The 20,737-nt window shown below is 45.4% G+C and overlaps 1 long non-coding RNA gene across 2 annotated transcripts in view; it reads right to left on the reverse strand.

The window, feature by feature from the left end:
- Positions 1-5,180: 5,180 nt before the first annotated feature.
- The window catches only part of LOC141576460 (uncharacterized), a 30,228-nt gene continuing 14,671 nt past the window's right edge, over positions 5,181-20,737 (reverse strand). The window contains exons 1-2 of one of the 2 annotated variants that reach the window (XR_012504906.1): positions 18,385-20,342; positions 5,181-16,445 (exon numbers count right to left, since the gene is read on the reverse strand). This is a non-coding gene — a long non-coding RNA (uncharacterized LOC141576460). Of the gene's footprint in view, positions 16,446-18,384; positions 20,343-20,737 lie in introns of those variants that run through there. The other variant, XR_012504908.1, reaches the window with a different exon arrangement.

Here is a 20,737-nt window from a genome sequence, read left to right on the forward strand (position 1 = left end):
GCCAGACACAAAAAGCCACATACTGTACGATTCCATTCATACGACATAGCAGGATAGGTCAATCCAGAGACAGAAAGCAGTCGGTCTCCATGGGCTGGGGGAGCAACAGAAAGGAAACTGCTTAATGAGTACAGGGCTTTCTTGGGGGGGGGGGGGATGAAAATATTATGGAACTAGATAGAAGTAGGTGGTGGTTGTGTGGACCAAAAAAAATGTTGCCTGCCATTTCAGTAAACATTCAGTAATATTGCCCACCATTCTGGTAAACAGGATACTGGCTCTTAGCTAGACAGTTAAGATGCATATCAAAGGGATAATTTGGATGAGCCCAGACTCTTGCATCTTCTCATACATAGAAAAGCACTAAAGTCATTAACCAGAGATGTATTTTTTTTGTGATTTAGCAGTAAGCTTTTGGGGGGGTGGTAATTAGGTTTGTTTGTTTTAATGGAGGTACTGGGGATTGATCCAGGACCTCCTGCATGCTAGGCATGCACTCTACCCCTGAGCTACACACCACACCTTAGCAGTAACCTTTCAATTCTCCACTTCTTGTTTTTGTTTTGGGTTTTTTTCAGCAACAACTCCTACATATCCTGGCTCCTCCCTTATCTCTTGAGAACAGCCGCTCATCTGAGAGGCTGTCTCCCGAGCTATAGTCTCAGTAAGTTCCCCAAATAAATCAAAACCTGTAACTTTTAGGTTGCTCTTTTGTTTTTGTCTCGTTTTTTTTTTTTTTCATTCCAACAGTTTTGCAACATTGTGAATGTACTAAATGCCATGGAAATATTCACTTCCAGATGGATAGTTTTATGTTATATGAATTTCACCTTAATACAAAAAAACGTGGGGCTAATATAAAAATACCCGACTGGGGATTAAATGTGACCTCTGTGGAGAGATGTTTGAGCAAGTTCAACACTTCTTTTTTGATTCCGTCTCCCTGATTCCCTGGGCCACGTGGACCCTTGAGAACAGGGGACTTCATGATGGTGATCTGAGCCCCAGCGCCAGAGGTCTGTTTTGCAGGCAGGAGAGACTCAAGTGACTATGAAAATCACCAAAAAGCGGAGTGGTAGGATTGGAGTGTTTAAAAATCTTGATACAGATTCCTCGGAGTAACAACCACAGAAACGGTGCTGTGACTTGCCACTCAGACTGGGAGCCAGGCAGCTGGGGTTGCCAGCTCCACCATCCTCCACGCGTGGGACCTCCAGCCAAAATTCTTGCCAAGAGTCAGTTTTCTCATCCAAACAATGGGGTTTATTGAAGTACTTACCGCATAGGGCTGCTGTCATAATTCAGCTAATTGACGCATATGCTGGAAATACAGTATATTCTCAACAAATGTTAGCCAGTGTTTTATTAAGGAGAAGGTAAACAATGACCAAGAAACATTGGCGGCATGGGCTCTGTTGGGGGGCTGATGGGGTGAGGAAGACAAGGGGCCACTGTAAGCATTTAAAGCCAAAGGGGGACTTTGAAGTTGTTTCTGAAGGTGCTTTAAGCAATTTGCAACACTGCAGAGTGGGACGGGGTAGGGGAAATTGGGGGACAGAGGACAATGACAGGAAGGGAGAAAAGTTGCACATCAAAATGATTATTCCGAAAATTAAGAAGGAGGAGCTGTCAGATGCTGGGAGTGGCTCAGAGGAGGAGACAACACAGAAATTCAGCAGTCTCCACTGGGCGTAGGACTGGATTGCTTTTGTAGTAACTGTGAAAGGGGGACAGAAATTTTGTCCCTTGCAACATGGTGTTCGGAAAGTCCAGCTCTCAAAGCAGAATCTGCTGTGCCAAGCAGACACCCTCAGAGGAAAACCGCTAATGAACTAGACTTAGTAGAGACCCACCACGCAGGCGTCCCTGAACCCCGTGTCTCATTTCCACCTGAGTTGAAAGTCCCATCATGAGAGTGAATCTTTCTGCAAATCAGCCTTTAGCAGCAAAAGGGAGGGCTGCACGGTGCAGAATTTAATAGGAATTGAGATATTTGATGATTATCTATGGTGAGCCTGACTTAGTTTCTGAAATATTGGACATCATCCATATCATCCTGCTGCCGTCCCTGTAACTGGAGGCCTCCTGCTCTCTCAGTCCTCGGCGATGTGCCAAGGTGAGATTCCAGGAGCCGCAGATGAAGTGCGGGTTTGTGATACAGCTCTCTGCATGGTCAGCCTGGGTCCCCAAAGCCCAGTTCCCCCCATGGGGTACAGGTTCTCCAGAGAGAACAGGTCACCAAGCCCCAGAAGTACGTGACATTTGGGCCTTGTTGGAAAGCACTGTCTTCAGACCATCTTCAGTCTTTCATGGGTCGACTGAAAAAAAAAAAAATCACAACCTAAAAGTTGAATTATGTTTTATTCGGGAAGCTTACTGAGACTACAGCCCGGGAGACAGCCTCTCAGATGGCTCTGAGCGACTGTTTCAAAGAGGTAAGGGAGGAGCCAGGATGTATAGGAGTGGTTGCTGGAAAAAACCAAGTAGTGAAACATCAAAAGATTATTGCTAATCACAAAAAACCAGACATCTCCAGCTAATGATTTTAGTGCTTTTCTATGTGTGGGCAGATGTGAATCTGGGCTCATTCAAATTATCTCTTTGATATGCATCTTAACCAGCAGGGCCAGTATCCTGTTTTTCTCCATCCTGAATCCCCTCAGGGTGCACCACTGGGGGTGGCTGCAGTGGCTGATGGCTTGCTGACTGCCAAAGTTCATTGTTTACCAGAGTGGCAGGCAGCACTCTTTGTTTACTGAAATGGCAGGCAACGTGGTTTTTTTTTTTTTGGTCCACACATTGATAAGAATAGAGATAGAGATAACAAGCGTATCAAATCAATACCACAGCTTAAACTTAAACAATGTTATCTGTCAATTATTTCTCAATAAAGCCAGAACAAAGATGCAGATATAGATATACACAGTTAACTGTTAACAGTACATAGTTACTGGATTCTATGAAGGGCTGAATATAAAAAAGACGAGGTGTCTGCTACTAGAAATCATTCGAAACTACAGTTCTACATGATCATGCTTGTTTTATATCTCCCCTGCCACCACCCAGCCGTCTCCCTTCCCTCTCCACTCCTACCCACACGCCTCTAACATTGATGGTAAAACACTTTGCCTGGGATGGCAGGAAACTCACAGTGAAATGTACTGAGCAATTAAGCATATTCAGTGCTTTGGAGTCATAACTGATTTCAAGCATATCTTATTTTTTAAATATAAGTAATACATGTTTATTGTAGAAATTTAAAAAACACAAGTAAGCAAGAAAAAAATTAAGCCCTCCAATATTGCCACTCAGAAATTATTACCCTTAAAGTTTAAAATTCCAATTTATATTGCTTTAATAGTACTCGCAGGCGTGTACGTGTACACACACGCATCCGGAAGACCAGCTGAGGATGAACTTGGGGCCCCCCATGAGCTCTCGTGGGCGTGGAGAGAGCTAAGGGGTTTACGCTAGGTGCATGGAGGCATAGGGTCAGGCAGCACTGCAGCAAATGAAGAGGTCAGCAGGACCGCTGGCAAGGCAGCCTACCCCTGAACTGCAGCTCAGCCCCCAGGGAACAGCCCCTGTTCATCTTCCCCCTTCTTTGCAGAAAGCAGCTGACCCCACCCAGCACAGGACCAAGGCAGGTGTTTGCAGCAAAGGGAGGCATGCAGCTGTGGCAGAACACTTTGAGGTACCAGCAGCAAGAGTGGAGGCTGGGACCATCCCCACACACCTCAGCACGTGATGGAAACCAAGAGGCCAGAGAGAGAATTTGAGGGCATTATGCAAATAAGGGCCACCAGCCAGGGGAATTTGAGTAATTACAATTAATGTGACTTCATTTTTTCCAAAGACTGGTGAAGCCTGGGAAAATTAGCACATATATATACACACACACATATATATAAGTACTTAAATATAAAATTTGTTCATACCCTAATTTGATAAGTAAACTGTTTTCTTTGCTTAACAAGATCTCATATTTTTTTCATGTAGAGAAAGAGAGAACTACGATAATTGTTTTCAACACTAGAGACCAATGAAGGTGTTTCAGGGCCCCCATGAAAGGGACAGTAGATTTTGCAGATGGGAGAAGGTGTGAGTTGCCACAGAGTCTACTTTTACAGTTCTGTATACTAGGATTCTACAAAAGACTGAATATTAAAAGCAGGAGGTGTCTGCTACTAGAAATAACTTGAAACCACAGTTCGACATGATTTTTTATGCCATGTGAAATCTCACTGTGTGGATAAATGATCGTGTATTAACCAGACCTCTATTTTTGGACATTTAGGTTGCACAGAAGTTAGGAGTTGTGTTCAGATGCAGATATCACACTCCTGAGACACCATGACTTAAACAAATTAGGATTTTATTTTTCTCATACAATGAAAAATCTGGAAAGAGGCAGTGCAAACATCAGATTAGCAGGTAATGGATCTCCAACATCCCATCAGTTCCAGGCAGGATAAAAAGGGAGAGAGGGGGGCAGAGGTCATAGGTCAGAAGGGATCTGGTAACTGAGTTGATTTTCCTCACAAAGAGCTTTCCTGGAGATGCATCTGAATGACTTCTCCTTACATTTCATTGTCCACCCCTTTTTTCAAAGAGTCCAGAAAACATTTTTAGCTAAGTACCTTACTCCTCCCCCAAACTGGGGTTCTGTTACTGTGGAAGAAGGTTAGAACAACAATTAAACCCTTATCTCAAAATCCTTGAAGCTACATCACAACCTAAATTTTAACAAGATCACAGCACAGAAATAAAATTGTTCCTTTAAAGACACCTCAGCAGTATGTAATAAAAAAGTCACAAAAATATTGATATAATCTCTCACTATTTTGGATCTTTGTTATTTTAATAACTAAAATGTTTTCATGATTGTTTTTCTGAATTGCTTAAAAATGTTTTTAAACGATGGAGTCATCTTGTTTCCATTCTTATCAGTGTGATGTGAATGCTTTAGAGAAGGGCTTCTTAAATTTTAATGTGTGTACAAATTACCTGGGATCTTATTAAAATGCAGATTATGATGCAGCAGGATTGGGGTCAGCCTCGAATCTGCATTTCTAAGAAGCTCCCAGATGACACTTGCTAGTCCACAGACCTGGCTTTGAGTAGCAAGTTCCTAGTCGCCCCACCAGTGCGATTTCATCATCAAACAGAACACGTCTGTATTGTTTTTTAAATTTTTTATTGAAGTGTAGTTGATTGACAGTGTTAGTTTCAGGTGTACAGCAAAGTGGTTCAGTTATACATATACATGCTTCTTTTTCTTTTCAGATTCTTTTCTGTTATATGTTATTACAAGAAATTGAATATAGTTCCCTGTGCTATACAGTAGGTCCTTGTTGTTTACCTATTTTAAATATAGTAATGTGTGTCGTTAATCCGTGGCCCCTAATTTATCCCTCTCCACCCTTTCCCCTTCGGTAACCATGGTTTGTTTTCTATGTCTGTGAGTCTATTTCTGGTTTGTAAATAGAATTTGTATCATTTTTTTTTAGATTCCACATAGAAGTGATATCATATAATGTCTTTCTCTCTCTGAAATACTTCACTTAATATGATCATCTCTAGGTCCATCCATGTTGCTGCAAATGGCATTATTTCATTCTTTCTTTTTTATGGCTGAGTAATATTCCTGTGTGTGTGTGTGTGTGTGTGTGTGTGTGTGTGTGTGTGTGTGTGTGTGTGTGTGTGTGTATCTCACATCTTCTTTACCCAGTCATCTATTGATGGACATTGAGGTTGTTTCCATGTCTTGGCTATTGTAAATAGTGCTGCTATGAACACTGGGGTGCATATCTCTTTTTGAGTTATAGTTTTCTCTAGATATATGTCCAGGAGTAGGATTACTGAATCACAAGATAAGTCTAGTTTTAGTTCTTTAAGGAACCTGTGTACTGTCCTCCATAATGGCTGCACCAATTTACATTCCCACCAACAGTATAGGAGGGTTCCTTTATCTCCACACCCTCTCCAGCATTGATTATTTGTAGACTTCTAAATGATGGCCATTCTGACTGGTGTGAGGTGATACCTCGTTTTAGTTCTGATTTGCATTTCTCTAATGCTTAGCGATACTGAGCTTTTCATATGAGAGCACATCTGCATCGTTGAGTGAGAAGGGCTCTCTTCCCTGAACACAGAGGAGGGTCAGGACCAAACATCCCCAGTGAGGATTTGGTCCCCAAGCCAAATGTATACCCTTATGCTGCTGCAGAGAAATAACTCAATTCAGTGAGACTTCTGAGTGACCTGGGAGGTCCCTGAGAAAAGTGAGGGCTTCATTATACACATGAAAGTCTGAGCTGCCAGTGGGGAGAGATAAGAAAGTCAGCTCCTCTGCATCTCTTGTCCAAACAGAGACCCAGAGACTGGAACAGCCCAGGTCAGAAACCAGGAGCTGCTCTGGGCCCTTGGGGCCGGTGGCAGGACATGGGGGGCGGGGCCGACTGTTAAAATGCTGATTTGAGCCTGGTTCCCTTCATTCCGCACCCACACCCATTTCCAGCTGGTAGCCAAGCTTCACACTTCCCTGCCTCCGGGATTTGGGCCAGCTGAGATTCTTCCCTGCTTTTGTAAAAGCTAAATCCCTGGATGAGATTATGCCAAGGGCCTGGAGGGTGAGAGAAGGGAGAAGAAGTGGGGAGAAGCACTCCAGAGCGGGTAGTGTAAGGAGGAACTGGGGAGTCTGGACCCCAGAGGACCTGTAGGGCCCCCAGAGGTGTGGCCCCAGGCGCCTCTCTCCAGATCGCAGTCCTGCAGATGCAGCTGAACCACAGGGTCTGAAGGACCCCGTGCCCAGGCAGTGCGGGGGTAGGGAGAACGGGGTGGGACCCGGGCATTTGAGGGGAATCACCTCTGTTTATACTCTGTCTCCTGAAGCCTACTTTGCTGGATCCTAAGACAGCCACACCAGCCTTCCATGTATGCTTTGAGTTTGCGTCTTCCATAAATACCCTTTTCATCAATGAGAAACCAGAATATGGGCGAGAAAATCTCCCTAGATTAGAAGTTGAGGTCACGGGACTGCAGTTCCCATGGTTACTGGAAACCTTGAGTGCCCAGCCAGGTGATCGGTGCCGGCAGCCTTTCAACCTGGGAAGAGGGTGTGTGTGTGTGTGTGTGGTGTCCACTTCCAGGTGGGCTCAGCCCACTCCATGCCCGTTTCCCTAACGGGACAGAAATAGTGAAACCCCATCCCAGGAACGTGAACGCTCTTCAGTGGCTCCTAGCCCACACCGAGGAGTGTCATAGCACCACTCGCAGAGAGAAGAGACCCAGACATCCCAGAAAACACAGCTGAGAGATAGCTTTTGTGTCTCTAGGTCAGGAGTTCCCGGCTCTGGCAAATTAGAAGCACCCACCTGAGAAGACTTTTTAAATGCTAATGCCCAGGCCCCATTCTCAGGTGATTCTATTTTATTGATCTGAAGTGGGACTGGGCATCTGAACTTTTTAAGGTGATTTCCATTTGAATCAATATTTTTGAAGGCCAGCTAAGTTAATCTAATGTTCGATCAGACTGCTTTGCAGACTGCAAATATTCCAGAAGGGAGCCAGGTAGAAAGTCACCAGTTTTATACAGTCAGGTATTTGTCACTCTGTGGCATTACCAATGACACCAGGGTTGGCTGGCTTGAAGGACAACGCTACTAAGATGTCACGTGACCAGGCAGAGCCAGGACGCATCCAGCACACCCGGCCTCCTTGGGAACAGCATCGATACTGCAGCTCCCTGCGGGAGAAGATCGTGGCTACAAAGCACGGAACAGGAGCCCTGCCTGCCCCTCAGCAAATAATTAGGGCTGACCTGCAGCATTACTTGATATCCACCTCCAAGGTCAATGCGAATGAATAGGTGTCTCTGCTCAGTTTCTTCCCCCAAAGCAAATGTTTCAGTCATCTCCCTTTCACCCTCCATTCAGAGTACACTGTCCGGCACTTCTGAGTCACTCTGAAAACAAGCCTGTATGTGGATATCGTGGAAATAAAGCCATTTCCATGAGACGTAGTATTTCTTGTTCAACACTGCTTACAAGAGCTTACTAAACCGGCAGAGAAAAAAACCCAGCGATTTTCAAAGTATAAAAAACTACCCATTATCCATTATAGAGACACTGGTGGAAGTCAGGAGCTTTTGGCTTCAGGCAGAACTAGGGACTTTGAGGCTCATTTTTCAAATGGAAAATGCTCTTTTCTTCTGTGCTGCTCACAGCGCCCAGTTCATGCTAGGAAGCCCGAACCAGATCTTTTGAAAATGATATTGTTCTAGGACTGAATGACTGGGAGAGACAGAGAAGGTTTTCAGTCCAAGGATGAGAACTTTTGTATCCTTAGCCAAACTGAATCCCACCCACTTTTCCAGTCCAAGGATCCCATCCCTGCCTTCACTGTCCCCTGGTGCCAACTTGCTAGGTATCATTAATTAAAACCAAAGCTTCCTGCTTATAGGCACCAGGCCCCACCTGCTGCCCCATCTTTGCAATATTGATCCTAGGCCTTCCTCCCCAGCCATCCTTCTCTGCCACCAACTCCTTGGCTCCCGCAGAATGGAGGCAGGTGTGTGAGGGGTGACAGGCCCCCGGGGGGTGCACCATTCCCCTCTCCATTTTCTGCAGAAGTGTCAACATGAACGTGCTTGGGGTGGGAGGCTGGAGAAAGGGGGAGGGTCAGAGGATCACGCAGGGGTCGTGCAGCTGCTGAAGCCCAGAAGAAAATTCCCCTCTGCCACTGAGAAATGGCAGTAGAAGGTCACAGCCGCCGCCCCCTGAACTTCTGACCACTTGATAAAGGCGGCTGAAGATGAAGAACATTCCTTCACCAATCTTGCCTTCACTTTTGATGAACAGTTAGGACACAGGTTCAAAATTTAATAGCTCAACTGTTGTCTTGGACTGCCAGCCAGCGTGGACATTGTAAAGGCAAGAGAGGGTGGGAAGAATGTGATTTCTTCTTCACCCCAAGTGGCTTTATAAAACAGAAGGCCTTGAGAGGGAACGGACTGAGTCCTCCCCGAGTGCCAGCAGTACTGAGACTTTCAATACACTGAATGGCCCTGGAGACTCCAACCACCAACAAAAGCAGGGGGATTTTGCCCTCGCTTACACAGAAATTCTACGAGTCAGACATCCGTGTTCCGCTCAGGAATCAATTTTTTGGAGGGTAATTTTATTCTCCTGGATCCTTTTCCTGTAGTCACTGTGTCCAGGTGGGAATTGGCAAGGTTCGACTCTGTCCCTGTTGCACTGTTCTCTGTAGCTGAAATTCACCACCTGGAATTTGAAGAACAAACAAGCAGCAGCAGGTCCCTGGTAAGCCTGGGACTCAGAGGCGGACCTTTCTGCATAAAAGGGGGACTAGCTGTCACAGATCTGGAGACTAATGACTCCATAAAGTGGCCTGGCATCACCACCTGTGGCAGTTCTGTGGGTGCCTTGGGGAAGAAGCACTGAAATGACATGAGTGGGCCTGGATTCTGACCTGGGTCTTGAAGTGTATGTGAAGGGTGGTGTGTACACGTGTGTGCGTACATGTGTGGGGGACTTTGTGTGTGGATATCTGTGCCCCTGCATGTAGTCATATTCATTTTCCAGGTGACAGTACCAGATCCATACCCCTCACAGGATTGCCTGGTAGATCAGATAAGAAATGAGTAGATTAGGGCTCCCCAGAAAAGTAGAACAGATAGGATACAGGGACAGAGATGGAGATAAAGATGGAGACGGAGAGAGAGAGAGAGAGAGAGATTTACTACAGGGAATTGGCTCCGGTGATTGTGCAGGCTGAAAGTCCCAAGACCTGCAAGGTGAGTTGGAAAGCTGGGGACCCAAGAGAGCCCAGTGACAGAGTTCCTGTGCAAGTCCAAAGGCCTGAGGAAAAGGAGAGCCAGTGGTGAAGTTCCAGCCCGGAGGCTCAAGACCCAGGAAGACTTGACGTTTCAGTTCAAGTCCAAAGGCAGGAAAGAGCTGATGTCCCAGCTCAAGCAGCTGGGCAGAAGGCATTCTCTCTTACTCAGGGAAGGATCAGATTCTTAGTTCTATTCAGGCCTTCAGCTGATTGGATGAGGCCCACTCGTATGTATGAGGGAGGGCAATCTACCTACTCAATCTACAGATTTAAATGCTGATCTCATGCAAAACCATCCTCACAGAGACACTCAGAATAATGTGTGACCAACTGTCTGGGCACCCCACGAGCCAATCAACTAACACATAAAGTGAACCATCACAGTGGAGTCAAAGGCAGCATCGAGTACTGGAAGAACCCCTGTTTCTGGAGCCCAACAGCCTAAGGTCAAATCTAGCTTTATTACTTGCCAGTCATGGGATTTGTAGGTTACTCAGTCTCTCTGGGGCTGCCTCAGATGCCTCTTTGGTAGGATGAGGATAACAAGAGAGTCAACAATGTACGTACATGACACATAACAGGTACCAAAGCATTCGCTGTCTTGGGTGCAAAAAAGTACGTTTTTTAAGGTGCAGTTTGTTTTTTGCATTCAATGTACATCATCATTTAAGGCAAAAGAGACTGCTGGACATAGAACATGTAGGAGGATAAAGAGAAGCATTCATAGCAAGGAAGAAAAGCAAAACACCAGAGGGTGACACAGACCTTGTTAGCACATCTTTACTGTTAAATTAGTAGACCGGGACCTGGGGTTTGGAGGAGACATCAGAACTACCGGACTGCGGGGCTCCTCTGCTCTAAGGGAAACTTCTTTATTTTCCCAGGAGGTGTGCGGGCCAATATTTACCTTGGAACCACAGGGTGGCTGTGCTCTTTGCAGAGTATGTACATGTTTTACATTATATGCATGAGTGTTGGATGATAGCGAAACCTAATACATTTGGGACCTGATACCATCATCCTTCATGAAAGCAAAATATTTTCCCACTCTAGAAATCAAGTTGGAAAACCTCTCTCACAGTTGGTTTGGATTTTAAAGTCACAGTAATGGCTGCAAAGATGGACTGTTGGTCCAGATAAGACTGGAGCCAACCTAACACCTCATTGCAGGATTGGTCCCACTTCAAAGTCCTGTTAAGCATGTGGGTGGTGTTAACAGCATCCTTCTGGCAAGTAAAATGGACCAAGAGTATGGCCTAATGGTTAGAGAAAACCTAGATGGTACAACAAGGAATGCAGTGGCCGGACAAGCCACATGAGACTGTTGGGGGCCAGCATGACAGCTCTCTCAGAGTGTGAGATATTTGGGGTTTGGCAGATCCTGAGAAGTCAGCTGCCAAGCTCCACTGCCCCCTGTCCCCCTGGTGTATTTCAAAGGAAATTAAATCCACATGTTTCTGATTTGCTGACACTTACAGCTCATCCAAAGGTGGTTTTGCAAGAGTGGTTTGGACATGAGAAGCCTAGAGAAACTTTAATTATTATTGTTTTTTTCATTTTGAAATGCAGACCTGTGCGCTCACATAATAAATGCCAGGCCTACACAATCAGAGCCCAGTTTTGCCTTCTCAAAACTTTTCGTCCTGGGCCCACCAGAGACAGACAATTGAAGTCAACTAGAGAAGACAAACTCTGACTTTAATAGCCAATCTAGAAATTCACCTCGAAAATGGTCGCTCTGAATGGCCCCTTTTGACTGAGCTGTACCTAGACCTGCCAAAGCTAGAATTCAAAAATATAATATGCCCAGCATGGACTGAGTCCATAGGTTCCATTATTGCCTGAGACTCTGGCCAAGAGGATGGAAACCTATATTCAAGATGGCATCCATCGTAGGTTCTGGGAACCTGGGTCCAAGGACATGGGGCAAGAGGCCTCAAGGACAAGAGGCCATCACAAAGGTGTTCTTTGGAATGTTCTGAAATGTCCTGCCGTGTCCCTGAATGAAACTTAGACAAGCAACAATCCAGTTTTGCTTCAGGGCAACTGAATCATGTTATACACTTGGAAAGAATGAGCGCTCTGGATGTGACATGTGACCCCTACAAGTCCAGTCACATGAAAGCTATTGGCCAGAGAGATCAGGGACCAACGGTCCCCGTCTTCTGAACCAGGGATTAACATTTTTGGTTTCTCCCATCCCTACCTCTAGCCACTGCAGAAAATGTTTTCTGAAGATGCACCTCAGCGGTGACCTCCTCCCCTGCTCTGGGTTCTCCTGACAGAGGCGACAACTTCGTTCTCTCCCGCTGCTCCCACCTGTCTTCCCAGCTCTGGGCCAACTACTGCTTGCTTGGCAGTTTACACGTGGGTCTCTGCCACCGGAATCCCCCAGCCCTGAGCTCGGGGTCTGGTACAGGTGAGAGTGCTTTAAATCTGTGATGGCTGAGGCGACAATGGCTGTGATGGAGAACAGGAGACAGCCCTCCCCATCCCTCTGCTCCTGGGTTTCTCTGGGCACCCGTGGTACACTTCTCACTCCCTCCACGTGTGCTCCCCTAGCCCCCAGTTTTTAACCCAGGTAACCCTTGCTTCTCAGGTCAGCTCAGACGGTCCTTTCCCGGGGAGCTGTTTTCTTTCCAGCCCCACTTGGAGTGCCTCCCCACCGGGCTGTGCCTCCCTCGCTCCTCTGCACACTCAATACTCATAGTTAACTAATTAAGTGCAAGGTCGCCTGCATTGCCTCCCTTCCTACCAGACTGCTTGCCCCTGGACGCCAGGAAGCACGTCTGTCTCCCTCGCCCTCTCCCCAGCGTCTGGCCCTGAGAAATCGGCGCCGGTTCACTGACCGACTTCTCACTCTGGAGGGACAGCCAGCCTTTGCCACCAAGACGGCTCATTTCCATGAACTGAACAAACAAAGAGCTAGGAGAGGGTCTCCAGACACTGCGAAACCAGTACCACTCATATTAGTTTGCTAGAGCTGCCATAACACCAAACGGATGGCTTACAACAGCAGACATGTATTAGCTGACAATTCTGGAGGCCAGAAGTCCGAGATCAAGGTGTCCACAGGGTTGGTTCCTTCTGAGGCAGTGAGGAAGGATCTGCCCCAGGCCCTTTCTTAGCTTTGGTGGTTTTCTGGCCGCCTTTGGCACCCCTTGCTTGTCGAAGATCACCCCAGTCTCTGCCTCAATTGTCACACGGCCTTCTCCCTGTGTGCCCGTCCACCTCTGTGTCCAACTTCCCCTTTTTATAAGGACACCAGTCATGTTGGATGACAGTCCACCCGGATGACCTCCTCTTAAGCTGATTATCTACAAAGACCCTCATTTCCAAAGAAGGTCGCTTTCACAGGCACACGGGTTAGGACTTCAACATCTTTGCGGGGAACACGATGCAACTTATAAGGCCACTTTCCTGAGAAAGAACATGGCAGCTTAAAACTGACATTAAAATATAGTAACTAATTTAGAGTCCAAACTGGGACATTTTTGAGAATGAAAGGGGGCACTATTAATAATTTTGCAGGGGCAACAGGCATAAGCCAGGACTGTCCCAGGCGTGCAGTCTGGCACATATGGCCACCGTCCACTGTGAGGCTCACTGCCCAGTCTTTCCCATGAAAGGACACGTGTACCTTCACCTTCAGATCCCTCTTTGTTTGTGTTCCCAGCGAGTCCGGTCTGTTTTATACACAGACGCAGCGATACTGAGGGATTAGCTGTATTCCGGCTGCAGTTAATTCACTGTTTTCAGTTCCCAAATGCAAGCCCCATCTCAGCAATTAATTTGGCCAGATGAAGTCAGGCCCTCTTACACCTGTTCCCCTGTTTAATTAGGCTCTAATCTTCCCGAGGGAACTGGAGGCACCGGGGAACATCACCTAAGCCGTAGATTAGGAGGGCAGCGTCAGACACCCTGCCGTCACCATAATGCACAGGCGACACCCCTGAAACAGCTCCAGCCCTTCAGTCTAGAAATTCGCCCTGACAACTGTGATCCCCCAGCATGGCTGGGGAAAGGATCCTTATTTTTGTTACAGATTCCCTTTCATCTCCTCCCAAGGGGAGGAAGTGTTCCCAGTGGTGCTTCTCTCTGAGGTAATTGTTGGACCGGAGTCACCAGTTAAGGCTGCCCATCTAATTAACAGAGTCTGTTATGATTTTCAGGATAATGAGGTGGGAAACAAAGACATCAATTTTTTTTTTCCGTTCGTGATATTTTGGCCTCTTTTCTTCCTTTTGGAAGATGACCTGACATTAATGAGAAACGAGTACTTATTGTTGGGGTGCAAACAGAGAGATAAATGACATCGGTAATTAAGTCTCAATCCCTCTTTGGTACACAAAGCCATTTGTCAGGCAATATTACTCAATTAATTAATTCCATTAGGGCTACCACATTTTCCCCAATCCAGCCATTCCGCCATCAGCGAGGACAATGGTATGATACAAAAATAGAATGGTTAATAAATGCACAGTGACCCTCCAAAAGAAAGTATTTTAGCCACCCCAGGAAACGTAGCCAGAAGCATTTGATTTGAGAACATGTAAAGTGCTCCCAGCCAGCCATGTACGTCTTCCTATCAGGGACTAAACAACATTTGGGCATTTTTGAGCTCAAATGCCTAGAAGGAAAAAGGGGGACATGGGGCTGGTCCAGCTCATTTTATTATGCTATATCAGCAGTCACTGTCAAGGCCTCTGGTCAGCTGCCTGTCTGTGGCCAGAAAGGGAACAGGATGACATGAAGTGTGGCTGTTAAGGGCCAATTCAAAGGGCAATACGATGGGAAGGAAGGCTTCCAGAACGGCAGCTCCCAAACGGTGTGGTCAGTTTTCTGTCTGCTTTCTTTCCTCTCTTTTGTCAGAGGAGAACCCTGACCCTCTCCCTGCCCATCCGTCTCTCACTGCTCACAGCTCAAGTTAATTCTGCCTCCATTGACGCTCATGTTGATAAAAAACAAACCCACGTTCTCTTCTATTCCTTTCCTTTTTCCGCTTTCCTTTTCAATGCTTGCCAACTTGTCTCAGAATCCTTTACCTCCTTCTTAGTGAGAAATATGACTGCAGAAAAAGATAAAGTGACAGTCCAGAACCACATTTAAGAAAGATCTAAAAAAGGGGTTAGTATCATGACATTCTAAAGAGAAAGGCCAGCCCCTCCTTCATAAACTTGACAAACACCCATTTACCTCTTTATGTCTCCAAATCAACCTTTCCTTCCACCACTAATATTAGCATAAATAAAATACTATCCCTGTGTATCATTCATTGCTTTATTTTGTGTTGATTGGTTTCCGACCCTATGGGAACACTGCGATCTGCTCTATCTCGTTGCGATGCAGCAGTATTTCAGCTGGATTCAGGATGAAATATGCTTTTGTGTGCGGTTGTGGGAACCTACCTCTCATTCCCAGGAAAACAGCTCACTTCCAAGGTTCAGAACATAGTCTGTTTGTAAAGTGGGTAGCTACTACCTATACGGTTCTAGCCCCTTTCTCATCTCTTGGCTAATCAAGGTTTCTTTTGTCCTCTAAGCCCATCCTCTGGGAAGGAATGTGAAATCAACATGGAAGGCCACCAAAGCTCAAAAGCCAGGCTGGGAAGGAAAACGCCCAGGGCAGGGGTTTTCAAACTTGAGCCAGCATCAGAATCACCTGGAAGGCTTGTCTGAACAGACTGCTGGGGTGGGATCCAAAAGTTGGCATTTCTAACCTCCCTCCTGCGGAAAATTTGCTTTCAGAAAAAGACGGTCTCACCCAGGGATCACCCTTTGAGAGCTACTGGACTAGATCATACAGGTACAGAAGAGGTACAGGGAGGTAACTAGGTTTTCAGAATCTTGAGCGTCTAGCCAACAACTTGGTTGATGCAAAAGCTGCGTTTCCCTTTGCATCAGCCAGGCATGGATCATGACAGAAGCAAAGAAGCCATCCCTGCCTGAGTCTCCCCCACCTTTACCTGTAGACAGAGACCACGCCTGGAGTGAGATCAACAATTTCCCTGGAATAGGCCAGCATCACTTGCTGTTTTATAATTAGATCTAGAAATAGTGCCGAAGTCTGCGGAGATTGTGGGATTTCTGAATGTTTGTGAAAATGCTCTGGTTTGTTTGCCTCTCTGCTTCTCCTCGGTGTCACACATCCAGAAGTTCAACAGGCTGGAAAGTCTTGGTGATCTTCTGCTGTTCTTCGTGGAAAACTCAGAAACTCATAAACCCATTAGGGCTGGATGGGGACCTGACCACTCTCACTCTTCATGCTATGATCCCAACGGTCATCGGGGCCAGTGCTTCCCAAACATCTTTTTGAACCCCCTTCACAGAGATGGACAACCCTGCCAGTCCCTTAACAACTCATCTTCATGTCTTCATCCTCGTAAATCGCTTTAGCGTCTCAGCCGGGATTCCTCACAGAAAGCAGAGCCTATGACAAGGGCTTTTGTAAAGGAAAGTTATTTTGGAGAGTGAGCCCAGCAGACAGGAGTCAAGGGCAGGAGGAGGAGAAGGTGACCACGTGATCCATCACGTCTCCAGTGAAGACCCTCTAGGAAGCTGTGTCCAATGCACATCAGAATTTTCAGCCTGAGGGAAGAGAGAGGGAAGCATTAACCCACAGACTCTTTTTCCCTTTTGGAGGGTTGTCCCATGAAGTGTTGACTCCCTCACAACTACCAGGTTGCACACACATGTATACCAGGATACTGTCCCAGGAAAGCCCAGGGCTCAAAGAGAGACACAATGTCCAGCTGTGTCTGGAAATACGGTGCCATCTGGTTACAGCTGCACAAAGCCGATTGCCCAGCCATGCCTGACATCAAAGGTGGGCCAGAAGGTGAGAGACACACACAGAAGATGTCCAAGACGGTGTTTTATGAAAAAGAAACTGGGGGTAAAAAAAATTTATATTTTATCTACATGTATTATAAATCTCATATTAATATAATCTTTTATATCCTACACATTCAAACATTTAATAAAGGTGAGGGTTAACATCGAATTTCAGGAGTAAGTGTCTGAAACCCGTAAACCTTACAGTGTGTCTACATGCCCTATTTCTAGAAACTTCTACCATTCCTGTACTCTGAGGTCACTAGCAAACACTGACCAGACATAAACTTCATGATAACGATTGTGAGGCCATCAGATACAGGGAGAAAGTCAATAAAAGAGTTATTCTGTAATAGCTATTTGGTGTTCGTGTTAAAATACAGGTTTGGGGCATCAAAAATCGCTTGCATGACCTCATGTCTGAAATTTTTATATTTGGTGCTTTAAAAAAATCAACTAGCTGCTATTTATAATCACTTTTGTACAATCATTTGTTCGTAATAAATGAAAACCAAATTTAGACATAATTGTCACTGTCTTTTTTTTTCTCCAACACTAAGTTTCTGAAGTCCAGGGGCCTCTTCAAAAGGACAGATTTTTGACGAGAAAAAGACCATCTTAAGATAAAGTGAGCATGAACATCAAGCAATTTACTGAATTATTAACATGAATTTCAGCATCTGTGCTGCTGACGCTTCTAGTCTTTAACAAATGGGCCATTCAGGATACAGACCCAGGAACATATGGCGAAGGAGAAAGGCTATTTGAAGCTGGACTTCGGCGACAAGCGCTGCGGCTCAGCTGTCAGGGAAATCGGCCGAGGCCAAGCCCGCGCATGCTCAGTGCAGCTGCCCGCCCCTCCGCGCATGTGTACCTGACGCCCACTCCGGGGCTCCAGCATCGTTCTGGGATGAAAAATAGAAGTCTTTAAATTCTAAAAACTTTGTCATTGAAATTTTTCAAAAATATACAAAAGTGCTAGAATAATGGGTCTGCAAATACCTCACCCAGCTCAATTATGGCCAATCGTCAATACGGTTCTTTCTTTTCTCTCTCTTTTTTTTTTTTTTTTTTTTTTTTTTATCCTCTTTAACAGGCATCGTTTTTTGCTTCTAAAGACAGGAAACCCGGGGGAATTTTCGTGACCCCCTGAGGGTTTGTGACCTGCTGGTTCTTTGGTTCACTGACCTTGTTCAATCCTCTCTTTATACAAGGGAATGCTCTGCTTCTCTCATTCTCTCTGGCTATCTCTCACGCTTGCAGCCAATTAAGTGGACTCTGTCTATGATTTCAGCAATGGTGACATATAATCCCAGTGTTAAAGGATGGAATTTTCCAATGCAAGGAGCAGCAGAAAACGAACAGAGGAAACATTGCCATGAGCAAAGGCTTCTCAACACAGTATCTCTGACTGTGCTGCAAAGCAACCCAGCATTTGGATGAAAAGTGAAAGAAAAAAAAAATCTGACAATGGAGTGATTGTTCTCCCTCCACAAGTGATCCGTACTATTTCTAACCCTTTCATGAGCTGTGCTGGCAACAGGCAGACATGACTTAGGTCTTCCTCAAGTGGTCGGCAACCCCAAAGGCAAAGGAAAGAGAGACCCATGTTTCCAGGAGACCAAGATCCCACACCAGGATTGCAGCCGCCAGAACCTTTCCTCACCAAACAAAGAGCAGGGCAGCTACTCACCTCCTCTCATCTGTTCAGGGGGAACCCAAACCCAGCCACATGGATCTGCTTCTTGATTTTTGTCCTACCGCTTGCCTACTACTAGAAAAACAACCGAGGTCTGCCAAGAATCTGCAATCTTCTAAATCTCTAAATAATGACTAGCCTATCCAGTGTTTCCATCCAAGGAATTGTTGGTCCCTATACAAGAAAACCCTTTGGGGTGAGAGTCAGGAGTCCAAGAAAGGCATGTGGTTATTTTTTGCTACAATTTGGAAAGAAAGGGAAATCTATTTTTGACATCGGCTATTCAGCTTTCCAATCACATTAGCCCTTAAAGCATACCTAATTGAACTGTTGATTCCAAATTTTACTTAACTTTAAGGCTTTTTGGTTTTCTAGTGTGCTTCAAACACACACACACACACACACACACACACACACTCTTTCACTTACATTCTCTTGCCTTGGCAAAAGTTTTGGAGTAAGTTAAGGAAATTAATGCTCCTGTTTCCATCTGACAACTTTCATCTTTAAACAAAATAATAATAAACAGGAGTGATCAAGTGGAGAGTTCATTGCTTCGTTCAGATGACGATGTTAAGACTAATGGCATTAGGTACAATTAGTCATTAAAGAAGGAGCGATGTGCTCACGGCTTATGAGGGGAAAATGAGATGCAAAGGGCTAAGGGGAGAAGAAGGGACTCCTACAGTGGTTTTGGAATATTCCAGCAGGTGTGTGAGTCATTACATGTCAACCCTGAACTGAAGGCAGAGATCAAACATGAAGTTCACCAAGGGCTTGTGAAAACTAATAAGGGTTGTAATATTGCTGACAACTTAATCAAACCCGTTTGCATACAGACTCGAAAATGATTTCTCCACGTGGGGGCCCCTTGCTGGAAGGGAAAGCCAAGAACACGTGTTTCATTGTTTTAAAGAGAAAGCATATATGTATTTCTCATAGTCATGAAAGCATTTGCAATCCAGAGTTCCGCTCGTCTTTTAGCTGAAAAACAGAAAGCCACACCAAAACGATTCCTAACATGAAAGAATGGAGTTAGTTTTGCCTTCAACTCATATCAAAGGCAAAAAAAATTACTCTTCTACAGAGATGTTGGTTTGTATTGCTTCTCCAAAATAAAATAAAATCACAAAATGAAAGCTGCTTTCCCTGCCCTTCTCACCTCGGCTTTATCAGCCACCCACCTTCTCTGAACCCCTGGAGAATTTAGGGGACTCTCACTTACGCCCCCACCATACCTTCCTCTCGCCATTTGTGGACAAGCCCTCTCAGCGCTGACAACCAGCTGGATCTATCACTGCAGCCCCCACAGGGCTTAAAGCAGGACCTTAGTGTTGTTGAGTGGTTCAGTGCCTTTAGTAATGGTAAGATTTAAGTCATAGCTATCAAATTCACCTCTTTTATGAAAATAGGAGAGACGGAAGTGAAAGAAAATAAAAATCACAGCTGTAGGTTTGGTATCAAGCTTTATTAGACGTGGAAATAGTAATACACATATTAAGCTAAAAAGAAACCGAGTTAGAACCCCTATCGGGTGACCAGCCTTGCCAGTGTGCCTGGGACTGCCGGGCTTAGGACTGAAATTTCCACACCCCAGGAGACCCTTCTGTCCTGAGCAAATTGAGACAGTTGCAGGGATCACTCTGTAAGTTCTCAGTGACTCTCAGAGACCGAGATCCAAATGTTGACTTCGCTGTAATTCAGCAAGATCTGAGAGAGCTCATCAAAGGTGCACAATACACCCTATCTCCACCGCACCGTGAGTCTCCATTTCGGCCCCCTATTTATTTCCTTCGTTCCACTTTAAAAATGTGATTATTTTTCTGTTTATTACTTACTATCTGTTCTCCTTACTCAGTGTGAGCTCCATCTTGTCAAGGGAGTCATCTAGCCTGTCTCCCACTGTAGCCCTAGAACACTCCCTGGCAAACAGAGGACATTCAAGAAATATGTCTTAGGAGCAGAATTCTCCCCCCCCCCCCCGCCCCCAAATCATGGACTCTAATAGAATTGCTGTTCTTCGCTGATTCTGAGATACACAATTTTATGAAGTTTAACATCTCTGCAATCCAGAAGCATCTCAATCAGTGTTGTCTTTCAAAAGCCATCAGCCAAGTGGTGTCATGACGTGGTGGTCATTGGCTTTGCCACGCAAGCACTTAGTGGTAGATGCTCACACTGTCCTCCCTTCAGCTGAGGTATGTGTGTCTATTACTTTGACCTGTGAGCTTAACTGACATTTAGAATGGCCTCCAAAAAATTTCACTATGATTCAGCATTGAAATGACAAGCTATTTCATACTCGCAAAGGCACAGAAGCCAGGCAGCAGGATGTAAATGTGATATG

Source organism: Camelus bactrianus, chromosome 1 (assembly GCF_048773025.1).
Source record: "Camelus bactrianus isolate YW-2024 breed Bactrian camel chromosome 1, ASM4877302v1, whole genome shotgun sequence".
NCBI lineage: Eukaryota > Metazoa > Chordata > Mammalia > Artiodactyla > Camelidae > Camelus > Camelus bactrianus.